This window comes from Triticum dicoccoides, chromosome 1B (genome assembly GCF_002162155.2).
Source record: "Triticum dicoccoides isolate Atlit2015 ecotype Zavitan chromosome 1B, WEW_v2.0, whole genome shotgun sequence".
Taxonomy (NCBI): domain Eukaryota; kingdom Viridiplantae; phylum Streptophyta; class Magnoliopsida; order Poales; family Poaceae; genus Triticum; species Triticum dicoccoides.
The window spans coordinates 572512196-572529698 of NC_041381.1; positions in this window are offsets into that span (position 1 = coordinate 572512196).

The window sequence follows — 17503 nt, forward strand, 5'->3', positions numbered from 1 at the left end:
CCCTTTTTGCGATGTCGCTCAGACGTCCGACTGTGGCATTTCTTTTAAAGCCCTTTCTGCGATGTCGCTTAGACGTCCGACTGTGGCATTTCTTTTAAAGCCCTTTCTGCGATGTCGCTCAGACGTCCGACTGTGGCATTTCTTTTAAAAGCCCTTTCTGCGATGTCGCTCAGACATCCGACCGTGGCATTTCTTTTAAAGCCCTTTATGTGGTGTCGCTAAGATGCCCGACTGTGGCATCATTTCCTTATTTTCATTTGTTCACCTTTCGAGGCGTCGCTTCAGACACCCGATCGGTCCTTATTTATGCTCTGTGGGATTTCAGGCGGACTACCGCCGTTTCCCTTTTTACTTACCCTTTTTACTTACCCGTTATGCCAATTTTATTTATTGTGCATTAAGGCATTAATCATGTTGCATCCATGCACGCATTTGTTATATCTTACGTCCGAACTATCTTGCGAGTACTTTCAAAGTACTCACTGGCTTGTTGATTTGGCCAGATGCTGACGAAGGCGATCTCATGGATGAAGAGTTCGATAGCGAGTCCGAAACTTAGAGGAGTCCCAGTCAGTCTCGTGCGACCCTGGATTTGGCCACTGTTTTATATCCGCTTCCGCTACCAAATAAATTTATCGAGCCTCACCTCGACGTTCGATGAAATGATATTCTTAGAGTCTTGTATTTCCCTTCCCACTGTGCTTTTCCACCACCAACCTATCCTTGAGTCAGTAGTATGTCTCCACACCACTGTGTCCTGTCCGCCATTATGTATGATTATTGGTGTGCTTGTAATAATTTGGTTGAGCGACCGCAGTTCAACCCTGTAATATATTTTATGCTACTGGCTTATTGTATCAAGAAATTGTCTACCAGTGAGGAGGATTTCTCTCATACTGGACTCAAAAGACTGGTTTATCAATAAATATTTTTATTGGAAAACCGGTCGTGACACAATGTTACTATCCTTTTTCCACACTTGTGCTTCAAAGTAGCACCATGATCTTCATGATAGAGAGTCTCTTATTTTGTCACTTTCATATACTAGGGGAGTTTTTCATTTTAGAACTTGGCTTGTATATTCCAACGATGAGCTTCCTCAAATGCCCTAGGTCTTCATGAGCAAGCAAGTTGGATGCACACCCACTTAGTTTCTTTTTGAGCTTTCATAAACTTATAGCTCTAGTGCATCCATTGCATGGCAATCCCTACTCACTCACATTGGTATCTATTGATGGGCATCTTGATACGTCCATTTTGCATCATGCTTTTATATCAATATTTATTGCATTTTGGGCTGTTATTACACATTATATCTCAATACTTATGGCTATTCTCTCTTATTTTACAAGGTTTACCATGAAGAGGGGGAATGCCGGCAGCTGGAATTCTGGCTGGAAAAGGAGCAAACATTGGAAACCTATTCTGCACAGCTCCAAAATTCCTAAAACTCCACGAAACAACCTTTTGGCATTAATAAGAATTTCTGAGCGAAAGAAATAGGCCAGGGGGCCCACACCCTGTCCAGGAGACAGGGGGGCGCGCCCCCCCTATAGGGTGCGCCCCTATCTCCTGGGCCCCCTGGTGGGCCTCCAGCGTCCATCTTCTAATATATCATCACTTTTACCCTGGATAAAATCATGGGCAAGCTTACGGGACGAAACTCCGCCGCCACGAGGCGGAACCTTGGCGGAATCAATCTAGGGATCTGGCGGAGCTGTTCTGCCGGGGACACTTCCCTCCGGGAGGGGGAAATCATCACCAACGTCATCACCAACGATCCTCTCATCGGGAGGGGGTCAATCTCCATCAACATCTTCACCAGCACCATCTCCTCTCAAAACCCTAGTTCATCTCTTGTATCCAATCTTGTATCAAAACCACAAATTGGTACATGTGGGTTGCTAGTAGTGTTGATTACTACTTGTAGTTGATGCTAATTGGTTTACTTGGTGGAAGATCATATGTTCAGATCCTTTATGCATATTATTACTCCTCTTATTATGAACATGAATATGCTTTGTGAGTAGTTACGTTTGTTCCTGAGGACATGGGTGAAGTCTTGCTATTAGTAGTCATGTGAATTTGGTATTCGTTCGATATTTTGATGAGATGTATGTTGTCTTTTCCTCTAGTGGTGTTATGTGAACGTCGACTACATGACACTTCACCATTATTTGGGCCTAGAGGAAGGCATGGGGAAGTAATAAGTAGATGATGGGTTGCTAGAGTGACAGAAGCTTAAACCCTAGTTTATGCGTTGCTTCGTTAGGGGCTGATATGGATCCATATGTTTAATGTTGTGGTTAGGTTTACCTTAATACTTCTTTTGTAGTTGCAGATGCTTGCAATAGGGGTTAATCATAAGTGGGATGCTTGTCCAAGTTAGGGCAGTACCCAAGTACCGGTCCACCCACATATCAAATTATCAAAGTACCAAACGCGAATCATATGAGCGTGATGAAAACTAGCTTGACGATAATTCCCAATGTGTCCTCAGGAGCTCCTTTATTATTATTAGAAATTGTCCAGGCTTATCCTTTGCTACATAAAGGATTGGTCCATCTTGCTGCACTTTATTTACTTTATTTACTTGTTGCTTGTTACTATTTATCTTATCACAAAACTATCTATTACCTTCAATATCAGTGCTTGTAGGGAAAACCTTACTGAAAACCGCTTATCATTTCCTTCTGCTCCTCGTTGGGTTCGACACTCTTACTTATCGAAAGGACTATGATAGATCCCCTATGAGGGAGTACTAGATTAGGGGGTATCCGGACAGCCGGACTATATACATTGTTCGGACTATCGAAGCGTGAAGATACAAGACTCAAGACTTCGGCCCGTGTCCGGATGGGACTCTCCTTTGCGTGGAAGACAAGCTTGGCGATCCGGATATTGTGTTTCCTTCCTTGTAACCGACTCCATGTAAACCCTAGCCCTCTTTGGTGTCTATATAAACCGGAGAGGATGGTCCTTAGAAGGCCGATCACGATTACAATCATACCATCATAGGCTAGCTCTTAGGGTTTAGCCTCTACGATCTCGTGGTAGATCTACTCTTGTACTACTCATATCTTCAATATTAATCAAGCAGGAAGTAGGGTTTTACCTCCATCGAGAGGGCCCGAACCTGGGTAAACATTGTGTCCCTTGCTTCCTGTTACCATCAGCCTAAGACGCACAGATCGGGACCCCCTACCCGAGATCCGCCGGTTTTGACCCCAACATTGGTGCTCTCGTTGAGAGTTCCTCTGTGCCGTCGCTTCAAGGCTTGATGGCGTCTTCAATCATCAACAACATGGTCTAGGGTGAGACTTTTCTCCCCAGACAGATCTTTGTGTTCGGCGGCTTCGCACTGCGGGCCAATTCGCTTGGCCATCTGGAGCAGATCGACAGCTATGCCACTGGCCACCAGATCAGGTTTGGAAACTTGAACTACATGGCGGATATTCGCGGAGACTTGATCTTCGACGGATTAAACCCTGTGCCGGGATCGCCGGATAGTCACGAAGGGCACGGCCTAGACCTGCTGTCGGACAATGCTCGGAACATCATCCCTGCAATAGCCCCGGATCTAAATCCAGAACAAGTTGCGTTGCCCAAGGACGGAGGGGTAGACCCCGCCCCGCAGGCCGCACACTCCTCGGTGTTGGAGCCAAACACAGGTCTCACCTCTGTGGAGACCTGTAACCCCGGACCCCCGGACTCTTATCCGGTCGTTGGTTCCGGTCCGCGCACCCTCGAGCCAGCCGAGCCAGGTTGGGCTCCGGTGATGGAGTTTACCGCTGCGGACGTCTTTCATCACTCGCCCTTTGGCGACATGCTGAACTCATTAAAGTCTCTCTATATCAGGAGACTCTGGGCCGAACTATGTCCGGCTTGAGTGGGAAGCAGTTGACGAAGGAATTCACTGCCCACCCACCACCCACTTGATTGCCACGATCGATGATTTAACCGACATGCTGGACTTCGACTTCCAAGACATCGACGGCATGGATGACGATGCCGGAGATGTACAGGAGCCACCGCTCACAGGGCAGTGGACATCCACCTCTTCATACGATATATACATGGTGGACACTCCGAAAGAAACCAATGGCGATGAGGCAACGGAGGATAACCCCTCCAAGAAGAAAGCAAAGCATGGGCGTCGCGTGCGCCGCTCCAAGCCCCGCCAAGATAATACCGGCACCGGAGACTAAAACAATCCGAACGGTGCCGACGATGAATACAACCTTGAACAACCCACCTTTGAGCAGGCCGAACAGGAAGACGGGCACGACAGCCCAGATGAACAGGCGACTGACGGGTATCCAGAGGAGGACAACTACATGCCCCCCTCCGAAGATGAGATTAGCCTCGGCGACGACGAGTTCGGCGTGCCCGAGGACCCCGCGGAGTAGGAGCGCTTCAAGCGTCAGCTTATTGCCACTGCGAGAAGCCTGAAGAAGAAGCAGCAGCAGCAGCTCCAAGCTGATCAAGACCTGCTCACAGATAGATGGACAGAAGTCCTGGCAGCCGAGGAATATGGACTCGAGCGCCACATGGCTGACCGGCCGCCTCGAGGCCGGGATAAAACGGCATATCAGCCTGAATACCAGCTCGTACCCCCGCGCCAGTTTACTACGGTCCGGGGCAATACTCAGGACCTGCGCGATAAACTGGATAACGCCACAGGACAACCAAGATCGATCTACGGATCACGGGGGCGCGCCGCAACACATGACGATGACCATCATACCGGATACACTAGCAAATCCAGCTGGGCCGAATATATCCAGTCAGACATAGCCGGACTGCGTCGCGACATAGCCCGGCACAGAGGCGCCACACACCCCCTCTGCTTCACCAATGAAGTAATGGATCATGAATTCCCAGAGGGGTTCAAACCAGTAAACATCGAATCATACGATGGCACGATAGACCCCCCCAGTATGGATTGAAGATTTCCTTCTCCACATTCACATGGCCCGCGGAGATGATCTACATGCCATCAAGTATCTCCCCCTTAAGCTCAAAGGACCCGCTAGGCATTGGCTTAACAGCCTGCCCGCAAATTCCATTGGCAGTTGGGAAAACCTGGAAGACACATTCCTTGACAACTTCCATGGCACTTATGTGCGACCTCCGGACGCCGATGACTTGAGCCACATTACTCAACAGCCCGGAGAATCATCCAGGAAATTCTGGACTTGGTTCCTAACTAAAAAGAATCAAATAGTCGACTGTCCGGACGCCGAAGCCCTGGCGGCCTTCAAGCATAATATCCGTGACGAGTGGCTCGCCAGACACCTCGGCCAGGAGAAACCCAAGTCTATGGCAGCTCTCATGACACTAATGACCCGCTTTTGTGCGGGCGAGGATAGTTGGTTGGCGTGCAACAGCACTACGCCACATTCTGGCACGTCAGATGTCCGTGACAATAATGGCAAGCTACGGTGCAACAAACACAAGCGACGGAACAACGGAGATAGCACCGAAGATGCGGCGGTCAATGCCAGATTCAGGGGATCCAAATCCGGTCAGCGGAAGAAGCCATTCAAGAGAAATAATCAGGGACCGTCCAGTCTAGACCATATACTGGAGCGCTCGTGCCAAATTCACGGCACCCCGGACAAGCCAGCCAACCACACCAATAGAGACTGCTGGGTATTTAAACAGGCCGGCAAGATAAATGCCGAAAACAAGGACAAGGGGCTGCATAGCGATGATGACGAGGAGCCCCGGTGTCCGAACATGGGGGGATAGAAGAAATCCCCCCCAGGTGAAAATGGTCAACATGATCTACGCCACCCACATCCCCAAGCGGGAACGGAAGCGAGCACTACGGGACGTCTATGCGATGGATCCAGTCGTCCCCAAATTCAACCCATGGTCAGCTTGTCCGATCACCTTTGATCGTAGGGATCATCCTACTAGCATCCGTCATGGCGGCTCGGCCGCATTGGTCTTAGACCCAATCATCGACGTATTCCACCTCACGCGAGTCCTTATGGACGGCGACAGCAGCCTAAACCTGCTTTACCAGGACACAGTGTGAAAAATGGGCATCGATCCTTCAAGGATTAAGCCCACCAAAACCACCTTTAAAGGTGTAATTCCTGGAGTAGAGGCCCGTTGTACGGGCTCTGTAACATTGGAAGTGGTCTTCGGATCTCTGGATAACTTCTGAAGCGAAGAGCTAATCTTCAACATCGTCCTCTTCCGCAGTGGTTATCACGCACTGCTCGGACGAACCGCATTCGCTAGATTCAATGCGGTACCACACTATGCATACCTCAAGCTCAAGATGCCAGGTCCATGCGGGGTCATAACAGTCAACGGAAATATGGACCGCTCTCTCCATACAGAAGAGCACACCGCGGCCCTTGCGGCAGAAGTACAATGCGGCCTCCTCCGGCAAACCACCAATCCAGTGACAACAACCTCAAGCTCCGTCAAGCGAGGGCAGAACACCCCGCAACAGGATCAGCAGGCACGCCACAAGCATGACTAGCAGTCCGTCCTCCGCTCAAATCCCATCAAAGCAGCATTCGTGCCACACATACACAATTACGCACTCAAAATACCATGGGCACAGACGGAGGCGTAGCAGTGGCTCAGTCAACAATACGGTATTGCTTCGTAAGCTTTCCATTTACCTTTAAGGACATTGCTTTAGTGCAGCTTCTCCAGAAGAGCCGGATTGTCGGATTTACATAGGAGAAAGAACTAAGGAGGCAACAGGCTTTGCGCATAGAAGGAAATACCCAGGTGGAATCTATTTGCGATCGTTATACCTACTTTATCTATCTGTACGTAGCCTGCCTCTCGATATGATATGTCAAATTATCCTCTTTATCTCCGCTTAATGCATTCATTGTAAACATACGCCTAAACGTATTATTCATCAATGGGAGATCATATACGGCGTCCGCTTATTATTTTTCTTTGAGCATTTTTTACAAATGTCTATTTAATATTGCATCCGTACACTTTGGTACATGGAGTTTGCCAGGGGCTTCTTATGGTGCCCCATAATACGGCACGACAAGTCCGAACACTTTCAATAGTGCGGCACCCCGAACTTATAGCATTATATGCATCAGCTCTGAATCATGTCTTGGGTCTACAATTGGGATAGCCTGGCTCCCTTGTTTTGGTGCCTTACGTTCCATTATATCGGCTAAGGTAGCGCAGGGAGAACTACTGCGATTGTGCCCTGGTTCTGCCGGACGAGCACCTCAGTAGAGAAAGCCGAAAACTGACCGGCATGATGTGGCGAGAGCTGGCCGCTGTTCGAGAGGTCTTAAAATCCTTAAAGATTTTTCTGCTTCAGGCGATAAATCGGATTCATCCGATCTAGGCGTGTGTAGCGCCCCAATTCAGCCTTCCGGTTTCTAGGGGCTTCGCCGAAATTTAAAATTGTAGACTTCTATGGCTAAGTGAAGGTTATAAAGCCGCATAGTCCGTTGCCTTGTTTGCTGCGTTGGGCACCTCCTTAAGGGGCCAAACATTTGGATAAAGAGTGTCCGGATTATCCACGAACACCCCGGTACTAGTTACATGGGGCCGGAAGCCGACGACTAGCCTACTTTCAGAATTTGATAAACAGCCGCAGAGAAGGTAATATTTTAAATAGCAGAAGCGCTACTTAGCGCAAGTAACTTCGTCTTTAAATTAGAAACATGACAGAAGTGAATTCATTCAAAAATTATGTCCTTGGTACATTCTTCGGCCACGAGACGAGCACCCTTCAAAACACCGTCATAATACTTCTCGGGAACACGATGCGGCTTGCCCTCTGGCGGCCCGTCCTTCAGCAGCTTCTCCGCATCCAGCTTGCCCCAATGCACCTTCGCACGGGCAAGGGCCCGACGGGCACCCTCAATGCAAACGGATCGCTTGATGACTTCCAGGTGCGGACATGCATTCACCATCCGCTTGATCAGGCCGAAGTAGCTGGTGGGCAGGGGCTCACCAGGCCACATCCGGACTATGAAATCCTTCATAGCCACTTCGGCCGCCCTGTGGAGTTCGACCAACTGCTTCAGTTGGTCACTCAGAGACGTTGGATGTTCGGCCCCAGCATACTAGGACCAGAACAACTTCTCCGTTGAGCTCACCTCCTGAGCACGGTAGAACTCCGCGGCGTCTAATACGCTACGTGGTAGATCTGCGAATGCCCCTAGAGAGCTCCGGACTCGTGTAAGTAAAAGAAACGCCTCCTCCACATGTTTGCTTTGCATAAAGAATTTCTTACCCGCCGCTATCTTTTTGGCCTCCTGGATTTCCCGCTGTGCCCTCTCGGCTTCGGCCTTGGCGTCTTTTATACTTGTAAGGGCCTTCGCAAGCTCGGCCTCTTTTTCTTTAAGCTCATGCTCCACGGACTCGAACTTTTTGCCGAGCTCCTGGAGCTCTTCTTGTACTTCGCCCACTCGGGCCTCCTGCTTTTTGCGCTCCTCGCGTTCCAAGGCCGCCTTGTGTTCAGCCTCGGACATCGCTTTCTTAAGAGAGCCGCTTCGGTGGTGGCCTCTATAACCAAATCACGACGCCTCGTTGTTAGAATAATTAATTTTATTTGTACTTTACTATATGAGAGAGGGGAATTATTCACCTTTGCTCTCCTCGAGCTACCTCCTTGTGAGGCTGAGCTCTCCCTATGCCCGTTCCAAGTCCTGCTTCAGGCCGGCGATTTCGGCCGTACGGCCAGCAGCGGCCAGCAGCACAACCTGTTTATTCACATTCAAACTTAATATTAGACTCCTCCGTTTGGTTTTTCCTTCCGAACACCAAACAAAGTATCAGGGGCTACTACTTATCGGGTGGTAATTTCACACATTTTTACTTACCTCAAACCCTGTCAGGAGGCTGGTGCAGGCTTCGGTTAGTCCGCTCTTGGCGGACGAAACCTTCTGAATCACCGCACTCATAAGAGTACGGTGCTCTTCATCTAGGGAAGCATCGTGAAGCGCTTCCAGCAGACAATCCGGTGCCTCGGGCACAATGGAAGTCCTCGATACAGACGGCCCTCCATCCCTAACAAGGGGCTGCCCGCCTGAGTCCAGAACCACTGAAGGCTCCGGAACAGTGTTCGGCTGAGAGCCCGACTTGCCGTGGCTCTCATCAACACGATCCGCGGGGATCTTGAACCCCGCGAGTCTGACGTCTGGAATGCCGCCTTGAGGCGCCTCCAGGGCCACCTCTCCCATCTCTGGGAGCCTTTGGGACAACACCTCCGTGTCATCCGTAGGCCGAGGAGAAGTGGCCGTCGGGAGTGAGTTCATTGCTGACTCACTCAAGGACCCGTCCGAATATGATACCGTGGGATGGGCCCTGGCTGGACTGCATACAAGTTTGGCGTTATAACAAAATTGTGAATCAAAATTACGATGGAGTGCGGATACTTACGATCGCACTGAAGGCTTCTTCCTAGGCAGCCACCCTTCCTTGCTATCGGCGGCGGTGGTGGAGTAGTCCGGAAGGGACACTTTTCCCTTCTTGGACGTCCCAGTTTCCCCCACCGGGGCGACCTTCCTCTTTCTCTCCCCCCAGTATGGGTAGGTGGAGTTTCTTCTTGTTTTCCCCTGCTACCGCGGGAGGAATCTGCCTCGTCGTCATCGGACGACAAGGGTATGACGGCCTTGCGCCGAGGGCCTCTCCTGGTTCCCTGGTCCGCCCTCTCCGGCCCCTCGTCCTTTCCGGATGGGGCGGCCTCTTCTTCTTCTTCTTCTTCTTCTTCCCCCTCGGGGGAGGAGTGCGCTTCATCGTCTTCGGACGAGGCCTGCGCAACCTTACGCCAGAGACCCTTTTGGGCCCCCGGAGCCTTCTTATCGGCCTTCTTCTCCGGCCCCTTATAGGGCGCCGGGACCAGCATCTTCGTTAGAAGATCATTAGATGGGCTTTCTGGCAGCGGAGCCGGACAGTCAATCCGCTCCGCTGTCTCCACGTAATCCTGCACAAATATAGACAATTACTTAAGGCTCCCCCATGAATGCATTGGGAAAAACCGAATCCGGTGGTGGCCTGAGAGCTCACCTGAATAGGACGCCGTGCTGCGTGGAGCCCACAGTCCTCGGATATGGGAGGAGGTACTTCAGACACCTTGAACAACGCCTTCCACGCGTTTTTCTGCTTCATGTCGTAGAGCCTCTGAATCGTCTGGTGTTCGGCTGGGACGAACTCCCACAGATTGAATGCCCGCCTTTGGCACGGTAGAATCTGGCGAACGAGCATGACCTGGATTACATTGACAAGCTTGATGTTCTTGTCCTTCATGCCCTTGATGTAGGTGGTGAGTCCGGTCAGCTCTGTAGAGTCGCCCCATAACAGGCCCTTCTGTTCCCAGGAGGTGAGCCGCATAGGGGTTCTAGATCAGAATTCGGGGGCCGCCACCCAGTTGGCATCGCGCGGCTCGGTGATGTAGAACCACCCCGAGTGCCACCCCTTCACGGTTTCTGCAAAGGAGCCGCCCAGCCAGGTGATGTTAGGCATTTTGCCCACCATGGCTCCTCCGCACTTTGCTTGCTGGCCGCTCACGATCTTCGGCTTCACGCAGAAGGTTTGCAGCCACAAGCCGAAATGAGGCTTGATGCGGAGGAAAGCCTCGCATACGATGATGAACGCCGAGATGTTGAGGACAAAGTTCGGTGCTAGATCATGGAAATCTAGCCCGTAGTAGAACATGAGCCCGCAGACGAAGGGGTGGAGTGGAAACCCCAGTCCACGGATGAAGTGGGCAGGAAACATGACCCTCTCGTGGGGTCCTAGAGTTGGAATGACCTGCCCGCCATCTGGTAGCCGGTGCGCTATGTCTGCGGCCAAGTATCCGGCCGCCCGAAGACTTGCGATGTTCTCCTCCTTCACGGTCAAAGCCACCCATTTGCCTCCTGCTCCGGACATGTTTAGCTGTGCGGAGAAGACTTCGACTAGGGCGCTGGAGCTCAGGGAGGCGAGAGTGGGAAGAGGAGGAAGAAGGCGTGGGTAAGAATGGGGAACTCTTATTCCTTTATAGAGGCGACGAAAGCGGTGCACCTCCCCACTAGCCTGTTGAGAATCGCTTACTTCCCAAGCGCCACGATTTACGGCACGGGGGGTTTACCCATACCCGTATTGATGAGAATCCCATGATAAGGGGACATGATCTCTGCTTTGACAAGACGTGTCAAGGAAACTGCCTCGCAATACATGCTGTGGCTGGCTGTGGAAAAACGGTTCGAACAATAACCTGGCTGTAATGGCATATCACATCGTCTAAAAAGTTGTCAGCTGAAGTATCATTCTCTCTACGGTGGTATGTGAAGATCATTTTGCAGATCTGGACACGGTCTACGTGTTCGGTAAATAACCTTGGAGTATTCGGAGAAGGAACCCGCCTTGCAGTGCCGAAGACAAGACTGAGCGCCGGACTCATTGTCATTGAAGCCTGGTTCAGGGGCTACTGAGGGAGTCCTGGATTAGGAGGTATCCGGACAGCCGAACTATATACATTGTCCGGACTATCGAAGCGTGAAGATACAAGACTCAAGACTTCGGCCCGTGTCCGGATGGGACTCTCCTTTGCGTGGAAGACAAGCTTGGCGATCCGGATATTGTGTTTCCTTCCTTGTAACCGACTCCATGTAAACCCTAGCCCTCTCCGGTGTCTATATAAACCGGAGAGGATGGTCCTTAGAAGGCCGATCACAATTACAATCATACCATCATAGGCTAGCTCTTAGGGTTTAGCCTCTATGATCTCGTGGTAGATCTACTCTTGTACTACTCATATCTTCAATATTAATCAAGCAGGAAGTAGGGTTTTACCTCCATCGAGAGGGCCCAAACCTGGGTAAACATTGTGTCCCTTGCTTCCTGTTACCATCAGCCTAAGACGCACAGATCGGGACCCCCTACCCGAGATCCGCCGGTTTTGACACCGACACCTTACACTTGTGGGTAATCACATCTCCATTGCCCATTGATACGCCTAGTTGATGTGAGACTATCTGCCTCTTTTTGTCTTTTCCACAACCACCATATTCTCGTCCACCATAGTGCTATGTCCATGGCTCACGCTCATGTATTGCGTGAAAGTTGAAAAGGTTTGAAAACATCAAAGTATGAAACAATTGCTTGGCTTGTCATCGGGGTTGTGCATGATTTGAGTATTTTGTGTGATGAAGATGGAGCATAGCCAGACTATATGATTTTGTAGGGATAAGCTTTCTTTGGCCATGTTATTTTGAGAAGACATAATTGCCTTGTTAGTGTGCTTGAAGTATTGTTGTTTTTATGTCAATGTTAAACTTTTGTTTTGAATCTTTCGGATCTGAACATTCATGCCACAATAAAGAGAATTACATGGATAAATATGTTAGGTAGCATTCCACATCAAAAATTCTGTTTTTACCATTTACCTACACGAGGACGAGCATGAATTAAGCTTGGGGATGCTTGATACGTCTCCAACGTATCTATAATTTTTTATTGTTCCATGCTACTATATTATCTGTTTTGGATGTTTTATATGCATTTATATGCTATTTTATATAATTTTTGGGACTAACCTATTAACCTAGAGCCCAGTGCCAGTTTCTGTTTTTTGCCTGTTTTGGAGTTTCACAGAAAAGGAATACCAAACGGAGTCCAAATGGAATAAAACTTTTGAGATGATCTTTCTTGGACCAGAAGCAAACCAGGAGAGTTGGAGATGAAGTCGGAGACGCAACGAGGTGGTCACGAGGGTGGAGGGCGCGCCCTGGGGGTAGGGCACACCCCCTACCTTGTTGGCCCCTCGTAGCTCTCCTGACCTAATTCTTTCGCCCATATATACTCTTATACCCCAAAACCATCAGAGGGAGCCACGAAAACACTTTCCACCGCTACAACCTTCTGTACCCATGAGATCCCACCTAGGGGCCTTTCCGGCGTCCTACCGGAGCGGGATTCGATCAAGGAGGGCTTCTACATCAACACCATTGCCCTTCCTATGAAGCGTGAGTAGTTTACCACAAACCTACGGGTCCATAACTAGTAGCTAGATAGCTTATTCTCTACCTTTGATTCTTAATACCATGTTCTCCTCGATGTTCTTAGAGATCTATGCAATGTAATATTCTTTTGCGGTGTGTTTGCCGAGATCCGATGAATTGTGGATTTATGATCAGATTATCTATAAATATTATTTGAGTCTTCTCTGAATTCTTATATGCATGATTTGATATCTTTCCAAGTCTCTTCAAATTATCGGTTTAGTTTGGCCTACTATTTTTCTTGCAATGGAGAAGTGATTAGCTTTGGGTTCACTCCTGCGGTGTCATTTCCTAGTGATAGTAGGGGCAGTGAGGCACGTATTGTATTGTTGCCATCAAGGATAAAAAGATGGGGTTTTCATCATATTGCTTGAGTTCATTCCTCTACATCATGTCATCTTACTTAATGCGTTACTCTGTTCTTTATGAACTTAATACTCTAGATGCAGGCAGGAGTCGGTCGATGTGTGGAGTAATAGTAGTAGATGCAGAATAGTTTCGGTCTTCTTGAGACGGACGTGATGCCTATTGATACGTCTCCAACGTATCTATAATTTATGAAGTATTCATGCTAATATATTATCATTCTTGGATGTTTTACAATCATTTTATAGCAACTTTATATCATTTTTTTGGGACTAACCTATTGACCCAGTGCCTAGTGCCAGTTGCTATTTTTTTGCTTGTTTTTTACATTGCATGAAATATTCAAGGAATCCCCAAGGTAATATTCAAGGAATATCCAATCAACTAAGCTTGGAGATGCCCCGGAAGGCATCCCCTCTTTCTCCTTCAACATTATCGGTAACCTCACTTGGAGCTATGTTTTCATTCGTCACATGATATGTGTTTTGCTTGGATCGTCAATTTATTTTGTTAGGATTTTCTTGCTGTTATTTAGATTAATGTTTTGCATCTTTTACTTCAATAACAATTTCAAGTATAGCCCTTTCCATGCTTATTTTGCAAGTATACATGTTGCTATTTCAAAATAGAAAGTTTATCGATGTTGCAAAAATTCCCTAGGATAGTCAGAATATGATAAAATGTTGAAACTTATTGCAAAATAAGCTCTGATAAATTTTCTACAGTGTGGTATTTGTTTCATAATTTTTGGAATTTAATAAGTATTGGTACTCTTGCATTCTTTATAGACTGTACTGGTTTGGCATGTTGCTGTTATATTTGCATTGTTTGCATATGTTTGCTTGTATAATGATTCTATTTGAGGATAGGAGTATTAAATATGCAGAGGCATTTAGTATGCAATGTTGAATAATAATTTTAGTGACTTGCTACAGTAGATAATGATAATGTTTTTGCATTTGTTTATACTAACTTATCTCACGAGTTCTTGTTGAGTTTTGTGTGGCTGGAGATTTCAAGATTTAGGAAAACCACGATATGAGAAGAATTAAGGAGACACAAAAGCTCAAGGTTGGGGATGCCCAAGGCACCCCAAGATAATATTTCAAGAAGTCTCAAGCATCTAAGCTTGGGGATGCCCTGACAGGCATCCCACCTTTCCTCTTCAACAATTATCGATTAGTATCGGTTGAGCCTAAGTTTTTTTCTTCTTCACATGAGTTGTGCTATTCTTAGAATGTCATTTTATTTTCATTTTCTTGCTGGTTTAATAAATTACTTAGATCTGAAAGTTTTTAAATAAGAGAGAGTCCTCAAATAGCTACCCATTTACATAACTACTCACTTGATCTTCACTGATATCTTTTTGGAGTAGCTTGTCATTTACTCTCGTGCTTCACTTTTATCCTATGAGTAATTTGTTGAATAAATTGAATGTCATAAAGTTGAAATCATATCATTCCTAGTAGTGTCTTCACAATGGGTTTAGAAAGTGAAAGCTTTTGAAGCTTGTCAATCACAATATTGGTTATACAAGCAATTCATGAATAATTAGTATAAGGAAGAGAACTTTCACATGCAAATACACTATCTTGGAAATCTTTTGTGATTGTGAGCCCCCATCAAAATATTATATGCTAAAATTGTTGACGTTGGACAAGGAAGACAACGTAATGATTTATGTTTGTTCATATTCACATAGAAGTTATATTGTCATAGATCATTCAACATGTGGTGCTTGCCCCCCATCTTTGCTAGACAAAAATTCCGCACCAAGTAGATATACTACTTGTGCATCCAAAAACCCTTAAACCCAAATCTTATTTTCAAGAGTCCACCATACCTACCTAAGGATTGAGCAAGATCCTTCAAGCAAGTTGTCATCGGTGCAATAAGGCAATAAAAATTGCTTCTAAAAGTGTTAGATCACTTAGTGTAAGAGAAAATTGAGTGTTGTACGAACTTGTGATGGCAAAGAATAAAAGCGACAGACTATATAATAAAGGTTGCTATCATAAGGGGCAATATAACATGATGTTCTTTTGCACTAAGAGGTTGAGCATACAAACAAATAAGTGCATGGCAACCTCTGCTTCCCTCTGCGAAGGGCCTACCTTTACTTTTATGTATTTAATTTCATGCAAGAGTCAAAGTTTTTCTCTTTATTCCTTTTTATTTTCTCTTTTGGCAAGCATCATGTGGTGAGGAAATATCTAGGCACATATATCCAGTTGGATATGGGTAGCATGAGTTATTATTGTTGACATCACCCTTGAGGTGAATACGTTGGGAGGCAAAATTATGAGCCCCTATCTTTCTATGTGTCTGGTTGAAACGTTTCGCTCATGTATATGTGGTGAGTGTTAGCAATCATAGAAGACTATATGATGGTTGAGTATGTGGAGCTCTTGTGTAAACTCTATTGAATAAGTTGAATTGCAATTGCTTGGTGATTGAGAACATAGGTTGTTGAGTTTCAAGAGAATTCATTGTTTGAACCTTAACATGTGAATTGGTTGCTACTTTAACATGAGAAATTTTATACGAAATAATTGTTGTTATGGTGCTAGGAAAAGTGATTGAAACTATCATTGATCAAACTTATGCACTTTGCTAGCATTCACACTTCATAAATTATTTCTTTTATCATTTACCTACTCGAGGACGAGTAGGAATTAAGCTTGGGGATGCTGCTACGTCCCCAATGTATCTATAATTTATGAATTATTCATTTCTTGGATGTTTTAAAATCATTTTATAGCAACTTTATATCTTTTTTGGGACTAACCTATTGACCTAGTGCCCAGTGCCAGTTGTTGTTTTTTGCTTGTTTTTTACATCGCAGGAAATCAATACCAAACGGAGTCCAAACACCGTGAAACTTTTTGTGGATTATTTATGGACCAGAAGAGAACCATTGGGCCAGAGCAGCACCTAGGGGGTGCCTCGAGGGGGGCACAACCCACCAGGACGCGCCTGGGGGCCTAGGCACGCCCAGGTGGGTTGTGCCCACCTCGGTGGCCTCCTGCACCCCCTCTTCGCCCAATAAATTCCCAAATATTCCAAAACCCTTTGGGTTAGCCCTAGATCAGAAGTTTCGCCACTGCAAGGCCTCTGTATCTACAAGATCCAATCTAGACCCCGTTCCGACACCCTGCCGGAGGGGGGAATCATCACCGGCGGCCATCTTCATCATCCCGACGGCCACCATGATGAGGAGGGAGTAGTCCACCCTCGGGGCTGAGGGTTTGTACTAGTAGCTATGTGTTTAATCTCTCTCTCTCTCTCTCTCGTGTTCTTGAGATGTCACGATCTTGATGTATCGCGGGCTTTGTTAAAATAGTCAGATCATATGGTGTTTTCCCCTCTCTATCTTGTTGTGATGAATTGAGTTTTTCCCTTTGAGATTTCCTTGTTATCGGATTGAATACTTTTATGGATTTGAGAACACTTGACATATGTCTTGCAATTCAATAGTCATGGTGACAATGGGGTATCGTATTGATTCACTTGATATGTGCTTTGGCATTCAACTCGCGGATTCCCGCGGTGACATTGGGGTAATCTATGCATAGGGGCTGATGCACATTCTTGTCTTTGTTTCTTCGGTAGAAATCTTGGAACACTCTTTGAAGTTCCTTGTGTTGGCTTGAGTATTATGAATATGAATTTGCTTTGGTGTTATTTTAGTACGAACTCTAGGATAGATTGAACGAAAAGAATAGCTTTGTGTTATTTTAGTATGAACTCTTTAATAGATCGAACAGAAAGAATAGCTTTGAGGTGGTTTCGTACCCTATAAACAATTTATTCTTATGTTCTTCGCTAGATAGGAACTTTGGAGTGATTATTCATCGCACTTTGAGGGATGGTTATATGATCCAATTATATTAGCACTATTGAGAGATTGCACTAGCGAAAGTACGGACCCTAGGCCTCATTTTCAAGCATTGCAATACCGTTTTTGTGCCCGTTTACTATTTTCTACCTTGATGTTTTTATTTATTCAGATTATAAAAATATATTTCTACCATCCATATTACACTTCTATCACCATCTCTTCGCCGAACTAGTGCACCTATACAATTTGCCATTGTATTGGGTGTGTTGGGGACACAAGAGATTTCTGAAGGAAATAT